At 42.2% G+C, this 18,223-nt stretch overlaps 1 protein-coding gene across 7 annotated transcripts in view; it reads right to left on the bottom strand.

Moving 5' to 3' along the window:
- Positions 1-18,223, bottom strand: part of myo6a (myosin VIa) — a 145,761-nt gene that overhangs the window by 75,073 nt on the left and 52,465 nt on the right. The gene's annotated exons all lie outside the window — the stretch shown is intronic.

Below are 18,223 nucleotides of genomic sequence, written 5' to 3'. Positions count from 1 at the left end.
TATGAAAGAGAGGGCACTACACCGCCACTCATGTAGACACATTCACACGGAGCATTCACCGGCTAAACTTGAAAACCCAGCTTTTCCTCTGTTTTACTACCCCTCAGGCACACTGAGATACAAATCAGAACTTTTCTGACAGTCATAACCACAACTTTTATGATACCCGAAGAAAAAGACTCCTTAGCATGACTTACAACACAGCACCGAATGCCCATTGCAGCAGGTGGCTAGCTTGTTTGCATTTATATACTTATGTGCAGACGGGGCTCTCACAGCTGTCGAGTACGTACACGACTGTCATTCGCATTCATCATACAGGTGCGATGGATGGAGGGAAAGATTGCATATTTTGGTTGTAAGAAATCCACTTTGGTCGAGTGGATAAACACTTTTTCTTGTCTGAAAATAAGTTTTAATTAACAGACACAACACATGGGTAAAAGCAGCCTTAGGTTAGGGCACAATTCACACAAGTACAGATTTAAGATGTAAGACTGTAAGACTGAAGCTTTAGTTTAAGTTTGGCTTTAGCAACAACAACAAACTGATACACTGGCAGAGGAAACAACCACAAAGGCCCTACGAGGTACATGATGACATCTGGGAATAGTACGAACCGAACTTTCTGGTAGAGAATGATCCACAATTTTTCCTAGAAATGATGAGTAAAAGTACTGGGAGACATTTACATGTGCAGGATCTTCTGTGAGGTCACTGAACAAGCCTCCAACAGCCATTAACTGTTGACCTCAGCCGGCACGAGCGCTCAGATTGGCATCTTCCATTTTCTCTTTGCCCTCCCACTCATTACTCCTCCAATCACTCGCTCTGTTTGAAATTACACTCACATTAAAGGTTCCCTGTAAAGCTTCAGGTGTAGTACGACTCTGCCCGCCTGGGTTTCAGTTCTTTCTGCCGCCCGTCGCTCTTTTACCACCGCTTATTTTATCTGATGCTCAGAACATTGTCTGTCTCTTTCACGCCCCCCGACTCAATTTTCTCTCCACTTTTACTTTGTCACATAAAAACACTTGATTCCTCTTCATTTTAAAGTAACTCCATTTCCCTGGTTTGTTTGTTTTTTTCCATTTCACTCATTATTTCCACCAAATTAAAAAGAAAATGGACCCCGTATGACTGCAGCACTCCAGAGTGACAAAGTTAAGTGGTTTCTGATCTGACACATTCCCACTGTGCCATCACTTCAGCAGGTTTATGCTTGGGCTATTCTGGGCTATGAAAGCAAGTTGTTAACACAATATTTACATTCAGTTATGGAGCAACATGATCTTTGATTTCAACGCCAAGATCTACCCAGTTTTTCTTCTGCGTTTTCGCTCTCTACCAACTCCTGTTGTAATTTAACTCGTTAGCTGTGAAATACTCCATTTTGCTCACAAATAATCAATTAGTCATTACTATATAAAAAACAAACAAACAATATTTTATAGAACTGCAATGGACTGGCGACAACACCGTACAAACAAAGGAAGACTACGGCTGTCCCAAAAGTCTGAATGCTAGAACATCACTCTCTGCCCCAGCGATCCACGCTGATGTCCTGGTGAGCAGTCTGAGGTGGAAGATGATCTTCAGCGAGAATAGTTCCCAACAACTAGCAAATGCTGTTTTTTTCTGCCCATTCCCACCTTCTGATTGTGTCAGTCTGCTCTTTGGCACATGGCAGGGAGTGTTTTCAGAGGTTATTCACAGAGTAAATATTGCTTTCTGTTTCACAAAATGTTCTATAACCTATGTATGTATTATTGTAGGGTCTACCGTACAATATAAAGTGTCTTGAGGCGACTGTTGTTGTGATTTGGTGCCGTAGAAATGAAACTGAATTCAATTCAACTGAATTATTATGCAAGCGATGAGAACAAACCAAAAACTACAGCTTTAGTTAAACAGCAACAAACAGTTCATCATGCATCAACTGGTACCCTCACTACTGGAAGCCGCTTTGCAACCTGCCTCAACCCATGGTGGTGTCACTGACCTGTACTCCGCTTTGTACTGTTAGCATACTTCTTATTAATCTCCGGCTCTTTTGCACAGCATGTCTTTTATCCTGTCTTCCTTCTCTCACCCCAAACGGTCGCAGCAGATGGCCCCGCCCCTCCCTGAGCCTGGTTCTGCCGATGTTTCTTCCCACTGTCGCCAAAGTGCTTGCTCGTAGGGGGTCATATGATTGTTGGGTTTTTCTCTGTATGTATTATTGTAGGGTCTACCTTACAATACAAAGCGCTTGAGGTGACTGCTGTTCTGATTTGGCGCTGTACAAATAAAACTGTATTGAATTGAAATTGAAAAGACATAATTACTACAGGTAGAAATCTTCTCTCGACTGACATGGTTCTGACTGAACTGCTTTAGAAATGTTTTGGAGAGATGAGCCTCGACATATAAAGCTCCCAAAATTATCAGCCTTCTTCATTCAAACAAACGTGAGAAGACGGAGAACAGTCTGCAAAGAAAAACAACTGTTCACACAGAAAAAAGGATCTTTTCATAGTGCCAGTGTTATTCATGAAAACCCCTTTTTATCGATGGAAATCAGATCCGCCAATGGTGAGGTTACTGTCACCCATTATTATAGAGGGACACGCTGCACATTAGGCATGTGAGTAAATATGAAAAATTTAAGACAATGTAATCAGTTGAAGTATTGCACTACAGAAAGGCAACGAGCAGCAACCGGATTAGAAAGGAAAAGCGGTGCATCATTGAGTTTCTGGTTAATAAAAGCAAACCAGCTCCAAGCAAACCACCAGCTCACGCACCGTTGCAACAAGTTGGCCGATGATTGCGCTCTCGTGTTCGTTGCCAGTGAATGTGACTGGACGTTTCGATGGCCGTCATATGCCGATTTAGACGACACACTGCATGGTTTTATCTGCCATACATCAGCATTAAATTGATCAGAATGCTCTTTATTTATACCTGCCGCAGCAATTCCAAGCAAAGCACAGACTCTCCACAAGTCTAAGCTGCCATTAAACGCTCACTCCAGGGACGCAGCCATGAAACAACAGCACAAGTGCACGCAAGTCTGCTGTTACCGAGTGCCTGAGTACAAACTGTGCAACCTTGTACGCATTTGGCTGCCACAGAGGAATATAAATTATGCCGCTAACGAGACTGAAACGTCTTCTGACTTCTTCACGGCCGAAACAGAGCGAGTCTCATTCAGCCTTAAAAGCATCAAAGGTTCCCGACAGCGCTGGTGGCGCGATGAGTCAGTTTGTTGACTTGTAATTAGGCGACTCGTGTCAGAGAGCCTCTGCGAGTTCATTATGCATCCAGCGTGCCATTTGTTTGAATCGTTCTGAACTGCATCTTCATGCAATTATGTTCTTTCAGAGACATGATGACCTGACATTGACTGTTTGACTGAGCAACGAGACGCCTTTCAGTAAGTCAGTAGTTTGTGTGTCTTTGTGTTTATGAACGTGAGATCAGCAGCAGGTGAAAAGATGTTCAACTGCAGATGTTCAAGAACTAAAAACTCCGTGACCATGTTAATCTGTTATTTCTGCAAAGAACATGGTTTGTATTTACGGCAGCAGTGAGGGCGTGGGGCATGCAAGAAAGAAGGTGCTTTTTAAATGAATAGACGACATTATTATTCACTTTGTGATGCAATAATCAATTCCCCCTCCAATGTGGACTCTGAGTAAACTCTAAATACAACCTTGGACTGCAGAGTGTAGCGTCTGATCTGCTCTGGAGCCTCAGCACGCTCAGAGTAAGGACAAAAGTTTCCACCTGCTGCAGATTCTGGTTAGAGCGGCACTCCAGCTCAGAGCAGAACAAACACCAGTCCAAGGTGGAGCTCAAAGTCTGTCCAAATGTGAATGACATCAACGATCAATCTCCTCCTACATCGTCTGATCACGGCGACGATGCTAAAAGTTATTAGGCGACAGCAGTGAGAGCAAACAACCTTGTTAGGGTTTATGTAACGGACAACCTGACCTCACAACTACTGGCTGATTTTGGGCTCTTGCAGCAGATGGCCGTCCCTCCCTGCAGGAGGTTTCTTCCTCTTAAAAGGGAGTTTTTCCTTCCCACTCTTTGCTTTGTATTACTGGAGGATGTTGCTGTTGCTATTCTGCATTTTATGAACTGAACTGAACTGGATTTTTGAAGGGTTTAAAACTGTTGATGTCACTTTAGTTAATCAGCGCTGTTCAAAGGGGTGAGAATGGTGATCATGAACGAGTCGTTGAAACCAGGCGACCTCTAGTATGCCTGAAGACACGACAACTTTAACACTCTCAGTCTATTCATGCATGCCACAGTGACTCAAAACCCCAGTTTTTCCAAGACCTCATCCCAGAGAAACAAATGAATGTCAACACAGTCAAATATTCTGCTCAATGTTAGGGGCACAAAGTCGATTTACACAATGTTGCTGTGTTGACTGGATTGTAGGTATAGACTGGAAGACAACAGCCGGTTACTTGCTCCAGTTTGAATCCCCATCATATTTGTTTTCTCCTCCAAGAGCCTCAGAAACAAAGCAGGAGGTGCTGATGTGCACTGATAGTATACACAGCACACATAAGGCTCTGCAGTGCATCGTCTACATGTGGGAAACATGTCAGCATTCGTTTTAAATTTCAATAGAACAGTGGCAGTATAATGTCCTCGTAAGTGGATATCAGGCCCTTGTAGAGCAAAATTGAGTATTTTGTTCTAGACAACCCAAAACGTGATGTCCACATATGCAGACGCCAGGTCCTGGGAGGTTAAACCAGTTAAACCCCCGCGGAGGGTTCACGTCACTGCGGTGTCTGCTGCTCTGCATCGCCTCGATCCTCCACTTTACAGAGACGAACACCTGGACACCATCGCAGGTCCATGAACCCTGTTTAAGGCGCAGCAGCCGAAGCCGAAGCATCAAAGAATCAGAGTTTAAACTCTGGCTGAACTCGGCCATATCTGGTTATCTTTGTCACTTTGCTAAAAAGCCATAGAAACATGACTGTAAAACAACTCAATTTACTGTGAGATCTCAGCTTTTGTCCACAACACTGAAAAAGGGTCAATTATGCACTTGCTGAAATAACGGTTTTTAAAATTAAAAGCTGAAGTTAGAAGCATTTTTCAGGAAATATTCGAGTAAATGTGAGCAGGAAAGTGCACTTGTCTTCAGCCTGAGCTACAGTGCAGAAATCGAGTATTATGGTGAACATGAAAGGCTCATTTGCAGTCTGCAGAAATAAAATTAGTGAAATCCAAATGATTGACCGGGCTGTTAGTTCCATTATCTTAATGATTGTTTTCTTTCTTTAATTTGTTTTGAGGAGTGTGTCTGCATGAACATGATGAAAGTTGAAGAAATCAGGTCACATAGGAAGCAGCAGCAGCAGCGCGCGTGCGCACACACACACACACACACACACACACACACAGAAATGTCTCTCCTGAAATTAGACCAAAAAAGAACCAAAAGACAAATATCTGATTTTAATTCAGACTCTCTGAATCCCATGTGCCTCGCACGCCTCTCCTCTCTTTATTCCCCCACTCTTTCAGACGGTCTCTCGCCCTCACACACGCCGCCGTCTGCACTTCCTCCTTCATGAACCACACGCACAAATAGCCGGCTGACGCGATGCATTCAGCTGGCGACGGTCCAGCCGGCTGCCTCGCTAGAGTTCACCCGCTTTATCCGCTTTTTGCCAACAGCGAAAATTACAGCAATAACGTGTGAAATTTTCATATAAATGAGCAACAGTACGGAGCCGACCGCGCCACCACAACACTGCGACACCATTTTCACAACGCCCTCAGAGCTCTGAATAGTTACGGCCACTATGTGGGAGAAACTCACAAAATTAAAGTCTGAGTTTGAGAGTTTTTGTTTGTTTGGATTTTTGTTTTTTTAAAGGATGTAAATAAACAGCAACAGGTAAAGCTATCAATCTGTGCAGAACTCCCAGTCCTCGCTCTCCCCCTGGCCTCCTACTCTTCCTCCTCCTCCAAACAATATCTCCTAATAAGGTGTCAACAAACCAGCAACACTGTGAATTTCACCACTGAACTCTGATTGGGTCAAAGGCATCTGTTACTGCTCGCTGAGAGAGAGAAAGCAAGAGAATGACACACACGAGGATGAAAGTCACCCGCTGCCTTTAAGGGTCTCCACGGCCAATCATCTGCCTCCATGTCCTCCCAGCATCCTTCTCTGTCACACCAATGCTCTGCATGTCCTCCCTCACTATAACCATGGAGCTTCTATGAGGTCTTCCCCTTTTCCTCCTGCCTGGCAGCTCCATCTTCATCATCCTCCCTCCTCTGTCCACTCTCCCTCCTCTGCACATGCTCAGACCATCTCAGCCTCGCCTCCATCCTGCTCCCTGCCAATTAAAATCTTAACATCGACCTCATTTCTGTTTTTCAGAGCCACCGTCGCCATTATACATCACGTGTCGCCATTCTTACTACGTCAAAAAACCCTCCCTTTGCTTTCATCATCAGTAGATTTCCGCAGTCGCCTGCAGTTTACAACTAGTCTGCAAACACAGTCAAGCAGCAAAAACACAAACCACTTAAAGAAAAACAATAGTAAGAGGAGCATTAGTTAGTGGTAAATTATTAGATTAAATTCATTAAAAACGTGGCCAACATCTAAGTTACTGAAGTCTGTTTAAAATAAGGAGCAACCTCTGCGGCTGAAAATGAAACGTGTATGGAAGCGCCAAAAGCTGCAGTTCCTCTAATGTCCACTTGAGGCATTGTTACCGTGGCATCACCCGCTGGTTGCGGGTGTCTTGTTTCGGAGCCGCGAGTTGAGCGCTTACAGCAGGTGTGACGAGGCAGGGCAGGGTGGGACTTTGTCTAATAACTTGTGGTTGACACTCAGCAGCCAATTACTGTGGGATTTTATAATTTCCCAAATAACCCTCAGATAATGTTGAATGACTGAGATTTTATTTTTATTCATTATGACCCAAAATGAGCGACTGAGTACGTAAATGGAGACTTCCAGAGGACTGAAAGTCTTTGAGCATCTACAGCTGTCGACATCTGGTGGCCGGTTTCTGACCTGGAAGCTACATTTTTACTCATTTTATTTTGAAATAAACAGATAAAATAATCTTTTTTCCCCATATTGTGATCAGTACATGCTGATCATGCCACAGGTCACATGACGTTTTATTTATTTATCAGCAATATGTTTCTTAAATCAGCAGTTGTATCTGTGCTCCTTTGAAACACTTAAATGAATCATCGGGCGCGCAGGGTATTAACACCTCTTATATTACTAATGTTGCGTCTGATAAATTAAGACTTCATTTCCTTCTAAACTAATTGTATAATTGTGCAGCTTCCCAGCAAATCTCCTCTTCCCCGAAGGGGAGGAACATGCTGGAAAGCATTTTCTCCATCCCCTCCGACCATCTGCCTCCATCGGTGCGTCTGCCGCCTCCTCGTGCAAAGAGGATCTTTTGCTTTCTCAGTCACAGGGTTTTTCTTTCTGGCTTTAACAGAGAGAATAAACATGTTGGACGGGATTTTTCCCATCAGCTTTTCATTCCTTCCACCATCTGCCACAAGACTGCAGCCATGCACGCACACACACACACACACACTTTTCAAACTAATGGTTTTGTATTATGGTGCTGTGTGCACTCATTTATATTCATCGGTTCTCTCTCGCTCTCTTCCACATCACCTGACCTTATTAGGGATCATAATTTTTGGACCCGACCCGGTCATTAGAGCATTTAGGATTCAGTCCTCTTTACTGTAACCTGAGAGTTTTGAAGGCGCCACCGTAAACCCACCCCAGCTCTCGGTCCAGGCATTTGCCCAGAGGTCCACACAAGATACCCCAAAAAAATGAACAAGCAAAATGTACAAGAGTCCAAAATATCAACAGACTGCACTTCTCCCTCTAATTCCCCCAGACTCAGTCGCTCACACAAGACAACAGTCCCCAGTGTGACAGCACTGCAGTGTCAACTTCAGCCAGTTTTGGTTCTTCTAATTTACTGTTGCTAGGAAAAGCTCTTTGGAAGGGAAACTCCAAACATTTCCAAAGCAGACGGGGTGGACGAACAGGACGAACAGCTGGACTGATGGACTCTGGGTTTCTACATCAGAGGATCATCAGGAGCCAGCAGGAGGTAATAAATGAAGGACCTTCCTGGTGTGTGTTTGTGATTTGGGACATGTGCGATGCAAATTTGTGTCAAATATACTTTTTAAAATTCTAAAAGGTCAAGGTCAAGGTCAGATTTATTTATATAGCACATTTCCAACAGCCTATGCTGCACAAAGTGCTTAACAATAACAATAAAATTAAAAACAACAATGTAATACAATAATAACAATAGAAACAATAAAATAAAGGAATTGAAACAATACTAATTAATTAAAACATCAAACACCTCCTCTGCCTGTCTGATTATTTGGCTACAGGCCATGAGCCAGTTAAAAATCTTCAAATGACTGCCCAGAGAAGCGTGCAGGAAAAGCTGATGTCCATTAGTCCAAATCCGTCCACTCCTCCATCGCTCCTGAGATCCATTCAGGGACCACAAACAGTTGAACAGGCGCTCAGCACTGACATCACATATACAGATAGACAGACGTCAGTAATGACGGGCTTTATTGGAATCCGCACCAAATTCTGCTGTTTCTCTGTTCTTAACAAAGAAGACATTTTTTCTTTTGCCTAAATAGTGATGAAACCACAGAAATGTTGACCCTGCGATGACCTGTATCCAGTGACACTCAGGCCAGTTAATGGGCTTCAAATGAATTTCCATCCTAACATTACTGAGAGGAGAAACATGGAATCTAAAGACTTGATCTGAAATTCAGTCAAATAACAGTGATGCGAGGCAGGCGGGTTCCAAGACGAGCAGATGCAGAACATCTCATCTAGTACCAGAACTTGAAGAATAGCAGAAGATTACGGGCATTGTACGGCGAGTCGATAACTGACAGGCAGATAGAGGCAGGAAGTGGCATTTAATGCACCTACACCTACTCCTCTCTCTGCACACAAAAGACGGGAAACAAACGTTGGCGTGGGAGGTTTGGAGCCAAGGCGAGCGGCTCGGCGTTCAGATGGCACACTCGGGCCGAGCTGCCAACAAAACAATCAGAGGCCTCAGAGAGCGAGCTCAGTGTATGCAACATGCACAATGAAGAGCATAAATGAGAGAGGCTGGGAGCTAACGCCTCCACTGACCTCCTCGGGTTAGGGTTAGGGTTAAACAGCTCTCGAGGTAAACGTGCTAGGCGGTTTCTGTTATGAGTGTCGTATTATTTTCTCATCACCACCGGCCGGTGCTCGGCTGTGTCCCTGCCCTCCCATCTCCTCTTCTTCATCACTCTGAGGATTACGTTATTAGCTGCCTTGAACTCCTTCATGGTGGAGCAGCACTGGGTGATGGGGGAGGTTTGTTTAGGTGCATTCACTCCTCTCTGAGCCAGAGGGAGAATCTAATGCATGAAGCTGTCTCCCGGCGGCAAGCGCCAAGCCATAAAAATGGGATAACACTCATCTGAACTCCTCCTCCTCCTGAACACTTCATGGCTTCGCATTTATCTCGTTAAGCTGCAGCCAGCTGGTAAAGCTGTGAAAGGTCCGGGCCATCTCTCCGAGTGAAGATGCGTCAACGCCACTCAAGTCTTCATCCGTCACCGAGTCACGCTGGTGTCCACCTGGACTCCAGTTAATCCCGTCAGAAAGTCACTGCTGCAACTTTCACACATCAATCTTCAAACAAACAACAGACCAAAGTACACACTCCAAAATAATGTTTTTAGGACAGTGAGAACTACGAATAGTTAGGTAGCATCAGGATTTACCATAAATATGAACTCTGCAAAGACAATAAAAGCGAAAATAAATGTCTGTAAGTTATTTTATAGTTTTTCACTTATTTGAACTTAAAACTCTTAATAACAAATTTACAAAATTAGACAACTGATGGGTTTTTGGTGTAGCGTTTAAACTTAAACCTTTTGAGTTACCTTCAGGACTGGTATATCATAGCGGCAAAGCATTCATTAACTGGCCGAGGTAAACAGGTAACACTTAACCCTGCATTCTTTTTAACGATCACCGGGGGGCGACACCAGTAGCTGCAAAAAGACTTTGGTCCTGTAAAAGTCCATGGGAATAATGCTCGCTTTGCTGAGCTCAGTTCTCAGATGAGTTTATGGCAACTTGTGTTTGACAAGCCGTTAGCCAATGAGCTAACGGCTGTTGTCACATCTGGTTTCAAAACACAACCAAGCTCACCTATATAACGGGATGAGAGCGAGTTAGTAGCCCATTAGGGGCTCAAAGTAAAGCCACTGCTACTGACTCATGAACTGCGAGCTGAGCTGGCCCAACTAGGAGATGACCCTGGACATCCTTGAGGACCAACTGGACCTCCAAAGCATCCATGTGTGACCGTTTCCACCGCTCATCTTTGTGTCGTTAAACATGACTTTTCACACATACGAAAATTAATATTTTCCACTTTTGAAGAACTGCAAGAAGAAAAGATGGCCGGAGTGAAGAACCTGAACCTGTACGAGGAGCCGTGTCTGCTGTTTGGAGGCTTCTTTGTTACAAAACGTGAGATCAGCAGAGATCTCATTTCAACTGATTTAACTGATTTATTCATTCCATATCACTGGTTTATTTCCCAATCCTCTCACCCCCCCAAAGAGATTGGGCACTAAGAGAAATCAGTCTGTAATCCTACAAAAAAAATCCGTGAAAAGAAAATGTTTTATTGTTCTTCTGCTTCTTTTATCTGGAAATGTGCAACCTAATCCGGGTCCAGATTGCAAACGCTTAAGTACTCCTTGTGATTTCAAAACTCGAGCAGGTCTTGGTATCACTCATTTAAATGTCAGAAGTCTTCTTCCCAAACTTGATTTTGTGAAAATTTGGATGAAAGAGTTAGATACTGATATTCTTATATTATCAGAAACCTGGCTTAGTAAATCAATTACTGACAAAGACATTGCAATAACGGGCTATAATCTTTTCCGTTGCGTCCGCCCCAGAAAGGGTGGCGGTGTTGCAATTTATATAAAAAGCAAATTCCATGTTACTGTCGATTCATCGGTATCTGTTTGTAAACAGTTTGAACTTCTTGCCCTCAAGCTCCAACTTTTCAAGGGCTATTTTATTACCATTGTGGGCTGTTATAGACCCCCCTCAGCTAGTAGTGAGGCTTTAGTTTCACTTAGTGAAAAACTATCTACTTTAGATTTTAATGAAATTGTGCTGGCCGGAGATTTCAACTGGGACTGATTGTCCTCTGCCTGAGACAGTTTTAAATCCATGTGTGATTCATATAATCTCACACAACTAATTTACAGCACAACTCGTCCAAATCTTAAATGCCCAGAAAAGTCATCACTTATTGATTTATTTTTAACTAATATGCCGTGTAAATATTCTCACTGGGGTTTTCGCAAATGATATCAGTGACCACTGTGTGGTAGCTGTAGTCAGACAATCGAAGCTCCCAAAATCAAGGCCACAAATAGCTTTTAAACGAGATTTTAAGCATTTCTTTCATGATTTATGGGACTATAACTGGAGTAGAATCTACCTGATAACTGATCTTGAGTTGGCATGGAATTATTTTTATGATACTTTTATCAAAATTATAAATAAACATGCCCCCATCTGCAATTTTAGAGTAAAATGCAGAAACAACCCTTGGTTTTCTCCTCAGCTCTCCAGTCTACTCAAAAAAAGGGATGCTGCCTGGGCTAAGGCCAGAAAAACTAAATCCGAAGCGGATTGGCTGATTTTTAGACAGCTCAGAAACCGTTCAACTTCCTTAATTAAAAAGGCCAAATCAGAATTCTATCTTTCAAATACTACTAAACATTTGAACGATCCTAAAAAATTCTGGAAAATAATAAAATGTTCTTATGGGGACATAACTACAAATGAGATGCCAACTTTTGTTCTAAAGCACTCCTGCACTTTAACAGAGAAAAATTGACATTCTAAACTGCTTTAATGAGCATTTTGTTTCTTCAGGATCTCTATTTGAATCTTTATATCCAGATTTTAAACAGCTTAATCAACAAGAGGCTCTCTCTGCAACCGCTCAAACTGAATCTGTGGTCCAACCCTTCAGTTTTTCTCCGTTAAATGTTTTTGAGGTCCACAGGGCTTTAAATCTGTTGGATCTAAATAAATCTGCAGGACCAGATCAACTTGATCCCTATTTTCTTAAGTTGGCTGCAGATTTTATAGCAGAACCAATAACTTACATTTTTAATCTTAGCCTCTCGAACAGTGAGATCCCAGTAATATGAAAATCTGCCTATGTTCTCCCTTTGCTGAAAGGAGGCGATCCTTCAGATGTTCTAGAAGTTCTAGAAAAGTTCATTAGTGAACAACTGAAAGACTTTTTGGACGAAAATTCAGTTCTTTCCCAACATCAGTCAGGATTCAGAAAACAACAGCACAATAACTGATGCTATTAAAGTGGTTAATGACATTGTTGATTCAATGGACTGCAAAAAATACTGAGCTGCTCTTTTTCTTGACTTGTCAAAGGCTTTTGATACAGTTGACCATGCTATTTTATTAAATAGACTAAACAATATTGGTCTATCTGTAAATGCTGTAAGTTGGTTTTCAAATTACTTGTCAGCAAGAAAACAGTGTGTCCGTGCTGCTGGGTCTTCTTCCTCTTTTCTCTCAGTACCCAAAGGAGTTCCGCAGGGCTCCATATTAGGGCCATTGCTATTTTCTCTTTATATAAACAACCTTTGTGATAATTTGTCAAATGCAGCATTTCATCTTTATGCAGATGATACAATTATTTATTGTTCATCCCCTTCAGTAGCACAAACCCTGCAATTTCTGCAGTCTGCCTTTGATGTCGTTCAGTCCCATTTAACTCAACTTAAGTTGGTGTTAAATCCAGAGAAGTCCAAGCTCATGTTATTCTCAAATGGCAAAGAGTTGTTAGCTATGTCTCCTAAGATTAAAACAATTCAAGGAACTGAAATTGAAATGGTCCCATCTTACAAGTATCTAGGGATAATTATAGATCAGAATTTGTCATTTAAGACTCACATTCAAAGGCTTGTGTCGAAGTTAAAACTAAAACTAGGTTACTTTTTTAGAAACCAATCCTGTTTCTCCCTCCAAGTGAGAAAACATTTGATTTATGCAACCTTTTTACCTTTATTGGAACATGGTGACCTGCTTTTTATGAATGCACCTGCCCACTACCTAAAGAGGTTGGATACTGTGTACCATTGTGCTTTACGTTTTATTACTGGCTATGGAATCGTGTACATCATTGTTCTTTGTATGCTGCTGCTAAATGTCCATCTTTGCATATTCGCAGACTCTCCCATTGGTTGATCTTTATCTATAAATCTCTCCTTGGGCTGGTTCCATCTTATTTATGTGTTTATATGTGTAAAAACCACAACCAATACAGCCTTCGTTCGCACAATATCATACAATTGATTGTCCCAAAAATCAGAACAGAATTGGGGAAAAGGCTTTTAAATACGCTGCCCCTGCTTCCTGGAATAATCTGCAGAAGGAACTGAAATTATCAGAATTGGTTACCTTGGGAGAGTTTAAGTCTGTCTTAAAGGAACGAGAGAACAGCTCTTTTACTCAGTGTGATTGTTTTTAATGTACTCTTAATTTGATCTGTTATTGTATATTTTACACATGTTTGTATGGGATATTGTATTTGTTTTAAATGTTATATACCTATGTGGTATGTGACTTTTGTTGCCATGATGCCAGGTCTCTCTTGGAAATGAGATTTTTAATCTCAATGAGATTTTTACCTGGAAATAAAGGACTATAATAAAAAAATTTATTTAGCCTTTTTCCATGTTGTTTACTCAGTTTAGCTGGTCTTCAATGAAGCAGGTAAAATGAAGAGGAGTTATTCAGAGCCTCCTACACCTCCTCTCAAAAAGTTGGATATTTAGTGCTACCTTTGTCCCATTTCAGCCCATTTTATTGGGTTGATTTTGCGTTTCTACGTATTTTATGACAGCATAAAAATAAATAAGTCCTCACTAACTAAACTCCCTTCTGTTTACATTTGGACCTTTCAGCATTTCCAGTTTGGCTTTTTATGCACAAATTTTACAAAAGTGCATAAATTGAGCTGGAAGAAAACACCTTCCCCTGCCTGTAGGTGATGCACGCTACACTGAAACTGCTGCAGCAGGTAAATTACCAGCAATTTAAAACACATTAAGCACAGAGAACAGAATCCAGAAACAACAGGACATTATGTAAAGAACGTTAAATATGTCTGTGAACAAAACCAAAGCCTGGAAAATTTAAGTTGCACGCCGTCCTTCTCACTCACACTCACACACACACACACACACACACACACACACGCACGCACACACACAGTGTTTTCCTCCAGCAGAAGGGGAGCGCCATATGTGCTCCGACAAGCCAATTGTCACATTTAACTTAAATTAGGTGTTTAGCATGTGGAAGGAGGAGACGGACAGAATTTCAATGTGCACATTTATATAAAGGTGTGAGGCAAACACACTGGCCTGAGCAGTAAAGAGGTCTAGAAGCCTGTTTGCATGATGTTTACAGGACTCTGTCACCTTTGTTGGACTCCTTGCTGATGGTGTCTGTTTGTCGTGTGCTGGTATTTTACACCTTTAAAAGGTAAAATTGTACCTGCTGCTTTAAGCAAGCTTTCTTCTCATTGGTCGCTGCTGTTTGAACAGCTTCTATGACACCACAGAGAGCCCAGAGAAGAAAAAACTACATTTTTTTCTTCAAGAACTTCCACATCTACTATGAGCATCCAGCACAGAAAACCCTCAGTGGACATTTGGTCCAGAAGCAGCATGATAAAAAGTCGGACACATAGACAGTCAACATCTTATATAACCTTAGATTCACATAATTGAAGCAGCCAGCCAAAGACAAACTGTTTACATCCACCGTGAGTGTCTGCCTTTATTCCTCTCGCCTTTCTTTCTAAATAAGAGCCATTAATAATATTAACGGATGATGTTTTCAATCAGCATTATCTGTGATCCCTTTCAGGCTGCAGTAAACCGTAAAGGTCACCCTGATTTAAAGTGCCTAAGACCAGGAACTCCCTCACTCTGAGCACACTGGTGCATGCTGCTCCCTCTTGGTGTTACAAGTTTCTGCATCACATTGTTGACGGGTTAAAGTGTGAAGTTTAAGATAAATCAGAGAGCGGGGATGTAGTGAAGCATGTTCTGACCCCAGATACATTTGAAAGTAGTTTGAAATAATGAGGATTCTTTTATTCCCATTTGGGATTACGTGTTTATGCCCAGGAATAAAAATCCAAATTAAAGTGTCACAATGGACTGGATTTTAAGGAAACTAGATGGAAGCACATGAGGATGGGGTTTTTCTAACACCCCTGTTTCTTTCCAAAATTTTTAAGCTTCCTTCATAATGAGAGCTGAAATTTTCCAGGCTGAAAAACACGTTCCAGAAGCTGTAAGCAGAAGAGTTTTACAGCCACCCCAAGTGTCACAACATGAATAAATAATAAAACTGTTAAAGTCACTTTCAATTAAATTCAGCTTTTATCTTTTTACGCCTGGCTCATAAAAACTGGACTTGCCAATGCGACCTCTCTGCATCGGGTTCAAATCCAGCGACCTTCAGAAGTTTGGCTTCCAAGTACTGCTTTAGCTTTCTTGGCACCACCCAACCCTTCTGTGCAGCAAAGAGCAAAATGTTCCCGTCACACTGTGACTATCGAAAGAATTAGAGACCAATGAGGGCACTGGGGTGGACTGAGACTTGGTACCGTATTTCAGCATTTCAAGCCCTTGTGTCATCACCTAAAGCAGGGGTAGGGGAACTTTAGGCCTCAAGCCTGGGTCAAAACACACGAATCAAATCAAAGAATCGAATCAAATCAGAATCAAAAGTTCATTACTAGCCTCTGCAGAACTCCAAGACATGTTGAGGAGGTGATTTAGCCATTTAAATAAGCAGTGTTGGATCAAGGAGACATCTAAAACCTGCAGGACACCGGCCCTTGAGGCCTGGAGTTTCCCACCCCTGATCTAAAGCTAAAAACTGACTCGTTCTGGTTGATTCTTTTGTAGATGTTTGATCTTCTTTTCCTGATTATTCACTGGAGAAAACGTCAAAGAGTTTGAGGGGATTAGAGATACCTACAGCTTCGATTTACTGCCAGGGACACCGATGGGTTGAAACTATGTGACCATGTGGTTGTTGGCCCCCGATCAGCTGATATGGATTCTGGGCGTACGTGCTTGGTTGTTTCGTATTTTTCTTGTGTTTCTGAAGGAAAACATGAAAAATACGATGGAACGACCTTCCTGAAACATTCAGCCACCACTCTGACCTTTTCAAATCAACCTCATTTGAGCATCCCGGCGCTTCAATCAGAGTCCAGATGGCCCTCCACTTTATTCATAATAAGTTTTGGCAAAAACACTCAGATTCAATCAGGTGTTTATCAGGACAACGAGATGAGGCGGAGAGTCGGCCGGCTCTTAGCGAGGAGTTACGTAGGACACCCTACAAAAGATGCAGTAGGAGAAGGAAGGTTTAAAAAACACGAAACAAAGTTAAAATAAAATTATGACCATATTTACTCAACTTCTATCTGAGTCTCAGAGTACAAACTCCACTCGGCAGCTGTTCTGAAGCTTTCAGTCAAGCTTCAAACTATCAATTCTTTTTGCAGGCACAGTAGATTTTTTTTTTTAAACAATAACAGTGTGAGAAGCTGTACGGTGAGAGCTGTCAGACAGGAAAATGTGTTTCAGTTCACTGAAAACTCAAAGTGAACACGTGGAGGCTCCGCTCGGCAGCAAACAGCCGGCAGACACAGAGTTTAACTGGAAACACTGCCGTGCATTCAGGAGGCAGATACTTCACACGCAGGTTGGTGGAGACCAAACACAGAGCTTCAAGACAGCAAATATACACCACAGACAGTTTTGAAGGGTACTGAATGCCCAATGTTACGCTCCCAGCCAAACCTATAATCACATCTCATCAAGAATTTCAATGGATCATTTTGATCTAGTGATTCTCTTGTTGAACTTTTATAGCTTGTCTCTCCAAACTAACGTCTTCCCTCCTAATGATAGGATATGAGAGGAGTTCAGGATCACAAAGACATCGCAAGAGGAAAAATTACAGTAAGTAACTGATATTTAAATCCTATGACTTTATTTATTAGTTCAGTTTCTTTTTAAAGTGTAAATATTTCACAGAAATTACCTGGAGTACCTTCACAACCCACTTGGGGACCATGTTCCACACTTTGGGATGTGGCTACTTCATAATTGAAGGTCTGTCATTCCCGCTTTGAAAACACCAGCACAGCCAAAATGTTCCAATCGAGGCTTCAGGACAATATATATTAAGCCAATGACTATGTACATCTTTTACATACAGTCTATGCACCACACTTGGACGTCCTTTGTTTTCGGTAAACAGTAACACAGTTTGCTGCACCGGAGGCGGTCCTTAACCCGAGCCCTGACCGAGCCAGTAAGGAAATCTAATTTTTCATGATCCACTTGGTTGATCTGGCCAAGATTTACAGCAGGTGCCTTCCTGACTATTATTAGGAGTACACATTGCTCTGTAGTTAAACTGAGCCGTAAGAAGCCCTGCTTTACAAATCTACGTGATCAAGAGGAGAATGTCAGTGCTTCCTCCCACTGTGCAAAAGCTGCCATGTTATCCAGCAAATAGTTACAAGTAATGTTTTCTGACAGTTAAAAGCAATTTAAAAAAAAAATCCAGGAATGAAAGAGATGAAATCACACAGACAAAGATAAAAGTCAAAGATGTGCTTCCTTTGTGGTCCTTGATATAAAGACGGAGCTCCAGGTGGTGCCAAACTACAGCCTAAAACCTTTATCATCATCATCATCAGTAAAATCCCTCTGAGACGAGCACGCTCTCTCATGCTCCTCTACGCTCCTTCTAAAGGCACAGCTGGTGGTTTTTATGTGTGAGAGCGTCTCATTTTAAACTGGTCGACACCACAGAGCTCAAAGGAACAAACCGGTTGGCATAAAGTCAGCAAAACACCTGTAGTCCCTCTCAGCATGAGGCCCCACCCAACAGCAGCAAGGCGGTCTCTGAGATCCTCAAAATGTCAGAGTGTGTGTGTGTGTGTGTGTGTGTGTGTGTGTGTGTGTGTGTGTGTGTGTGTGTGTGTGTGTG

Source organism: Haplochromis burtoni, unplaced genomic scaffold (genome assembly GCF_018398535.1).
Source record: "Haplochromis burtoni strain Fernald_Lab_line unplaced genomic scaffold, NCSU_Asbu1 Contig_203, whole genome shotgun sequence".
NCBI lineage: Eukaryota > Metazoa > Chordata > Actinopteri > Cichliformes > Cichlidae > Haplochromis > Haplochromis burtoni.
This window is presented reverse-complemented; position numbering and strand designations above follow the sequence as displayed.